At 36.1% G+C, this 3,431-nt stretch overlaps 1 protein-coding gene across 2 annotated transcripts in view; it reads right to left on the bottom strand.

The window, feature by feature from the left end:
* Positions 1-3,123, bottom strand: part of mrps33 (mitochondrial ribosomal protein S33) — a 5,915-nt gene extending 2,792 nt beyond the window's left edge. Inside the window, exon 1 of one of the 2 annotated variants that reach the window (XM_020608171.1) lies at positions 2,854-3,123. The gene's annotated coding sequence lies outside the window, so the exon portion shown is untranslated. The remainder of the gene's footprint in view (positions 1-2,853) is intronic. The other variant, XM_020608170.1, reaches the window with a different exon arrangement.
* Between the last annotated feature and the right edge of the window lie 308 nt (positions 3,124-3,431).

Here is a 3,431-nt window from a genome sequence, read left to right on the forward strand (position 1 = left end):
AGTCCACACCTCCAAACTCATTTTCTTAACAAGACTCCAGGTATGCTAACACTTGACTCCAATGAGCTTTTTTGAGGTCAATAACTCAAGGGTTCATATACTTTTTCCACTAGAGGTTTTTATGGTTGTTCTCAATAAAGACATGAGAGATCAGAATTTCTTTTGTGTTGTTATATTAGGCACATTATATTTGTCAGTACTCTTGACTTAGATGAAGATCAGATCACATTTTATGACAAATGAATGCAGAAAACCATGAAATTCCAAAAGGTTCACATACTTTTTCTTGCCACTGTATACAGTATGTTCATATGTCTATTACAAGATTTTTTTTATTTATTTTGAATATGTCAAAGAAGAAAAGTTTAATTTTGACATAAACAATACCAACCCTGTTTTATGTAATAAATTTTGTACTGCAGCAGGTTCCATTTTCTTAAATCAGAACTATGACCTGTTGTGCACCCAGGCCTGTGTTTGATAGGCACAATCGATAATCCATCCACGGCTAATCTCTCTGGGAACAGTGAGTGTATTTGCATGGACATGAGAATCCTGGTTATTAAGAGTATCCTGGTTTTGACCATATTCAACATTAGCCCCAGCTTGTGCCTCTCACATATAACATACAATCAAGTCACAGAGATAATCTTCTGTTGATCTGTGAAACTGAGACTTGCCCACCATTTTAAACCTATACCATCATTTGACAACACTCAGCTAAATTCTGAAGGTATTTCCTGAACTGTCCTAGACTCTTCTAACAACGTGGAATCAAAAATAATCCAGTGCGTTCCAAGAAAAGTATAATCTATTTTCATCCGTCTCATAAAAAAGAAATATGATAGGAACTTACTTTGTCACTCTGGCTTTGTATGAAAGCGGCTCGACCACTGATTATGAGCTGGACTTCCACAAAAAGCATGAAAGGCGACACCATTTCCTGTCACCATCTCTGTTTAACTGAAAAGAATTGTTTTGCCCAAGAAACTGACAAAACTTTTTTTTTTCCTGGACTGGAACAGATCATGTTTGAATCCACATTGTTAGAAGAGTCTATGACGACTTCGGAAAATACCTTCAGAATTTGGGTGAGTGTTATGACAGTACCGGGTTAAAATGGTCTCAGTTTTGCAGGTAAAGGGAAGATGACTTTTGTGATTTGAGTGTACGTAATACATGAGAAGCACAAATCAGAGCTAATTAGTCATATGCTGCTTACATGGAACAGAGAAATCTGGTTATGCAAACATGATAAAAACTAGTATCCTAGTGAGTGATGACTACTAAATCTTCAGCCCCCTCAACTGTGTCATCTTCTCTATCTATCAATATAAATATGTTAGAAAAATGTTTCCTAATTGGATATACTATGTGCTAACCTTAATAACCGGAGTTGATGTATCGCCTGTCGGAGGCTCAGTAACCACTGGACAGGAAAAGCCAATGTTAATAGCCCCTCTTTCCTCTGCAGTGGAAAGTGGACAGTGGCCAAGCATGTCATCAAATATTTTGAAAAATCTGAAAGTTGATGGACTTGACCCAGTTCTTTTATTTTGATGTTTGGCCATTTTTCTTCAGGATTTCCCACCATGATCTGACTTGGTGCACTGTAGTTACACTATGAGTTGAGAAAGCGGCATCCCATAAGGTATCCACTACACATTTGAAAAGGCCTGCATTTCTATACATTCTCCCATCTAAATTACAGAGTATATTTAAATTTTTCATTAACAAAAGATAAAATTCCATCTCTTCATGGGTCCTAAAGTCAGATTCTTTCACTGATTACACTGTTTCTGTTCATCTTAAGTTCAATGCTGCAGATAGTCTGGAAAGTCCAGAAACCTGGATAAGCCTTATAGATTTCTTTTGGAGTACTTAATCTAGCATATTTGTGTTTCTCAAAACCGGAATAAGAGGCTATACAGGCATCTGAAACTGGGATACTATTTTACATGCACAATACTTTAAAACCTCAAACATAACCAGGTTAATCAAGTCCACTTAAATGCATGCAGTGTGTGTGATGGGCTGATCCATGCCAGGTTTCAGAGATGCTAACAGTTGCAAGAAAGTGCATTTTCATAATGCGCATAAACTGGCTACAGTTTATGCCTCTCATAAATGCTTATGCTACATTGGGGTTATAGATGACAATGAGCTGGCCATGCTTGACAAACCCAGAAGGCTGTTTAAAACACTGACTGCTGTTAGGAACAAACCTCTCTGCATAAAAATAAGTTCAGACTGCTGAAAAATGAAAAATATATATATATTTTAACCCGTTTCACAAAGTGCCTTTGTTTCAGAATTAAAATGAAAACAGGAAACAGGTGCAAATTATATACAATGAAAAAGTAAAACCTGTTTTACCAATTTAAAAAGAGCAATTAAAATGTTTCTTTATATCTTACACTGGGGTAAAATGTTAAACAATGCCAATTTAGACATTAAAACAACACACAAAATATAATGTAATCCTACCTAACGGTTTAAACTATTCTAGATTTCACCATTGTGATACAAGTTATTGTCACGATTCATTTGAAAGCCAAATCTTAAAAGTCCATAAAGTGTCATACTGTAGTAGGGTCGAACGTTACCACTGGTGCCTATGTTACGAGTCTGATGTCTGTCCACACATCTCTCAATTAATCATAGTGACTAAACACGGTGAGTTAATGTTACTGGTTTTAACGTTTAGTCGTCATATTAAAGCAATGTGTTCGCATTAGGGTTTTGACTTTCCTAAAACCATAATAAAAAAAAACCCACAACCAATAGCATAAATAATGAATACGTTAACAGAGTTCAATGTGTTCAGTTCTTAGCAGTAACTTAGTGCCTTACCTGACTCCGTAGTCTGTGAGAATGGACACACTAATGTTTAGTGAAACACCCTACAACCGTTCAACGTGCATAAGGCCAGTTTAATAACTGGCTCCGGTAACTGCATTAAAGTTTCAGCTAACATTAACCTTCATATGTCACACCGCCATTCGAAGTTCTTTTGCGCATGCCACGTTTTCCAGACAGCTGATTGGTTAGTTGATTCACTTCCTGTTTTCTAAGTATTTTATTTTCCAAGGGACAGATTTTATAATTGTTTAAATAATGTATAAATTAACCCGGATTAAAATATGGAACTAACGCAGACTTCCCTTCCGCACAGATATAGATCTAATCATGGTTCTATGAATCTAATATGTTTTTATCTCTGCAGGAAGTCCGTCGCTCATAATAGAGCCGTGAGTTTAACAGGTTTTGCACAAGGTTCCGCTTTGCAAAAGTGTTCACATCCTGTAGTTTACATTTAGGATAGTCAAAAGATGATCCAAAACATAGATATGTGAAATATAGCTACAATATATTTGAACTAGCATCAATATCCGAAACTGAAGTTTATGATTAGTCAAAACTGCAATTGA

The sequence above is a fragment of the Monopterus albus genome, unplaced genomic scaffold (genome assembly GCF_001952655.1).
Source record: "Monopterus albus unplaced genomic scaffold, M_albus_1.0 scaffold92.1, whole genome shotgun sequence".
NCBI lineage: Eukaryota > Metazoa > Chordata > Actinopteri > Synbranchiformes > Synbranchidae > Monopterus > Monopterus albus.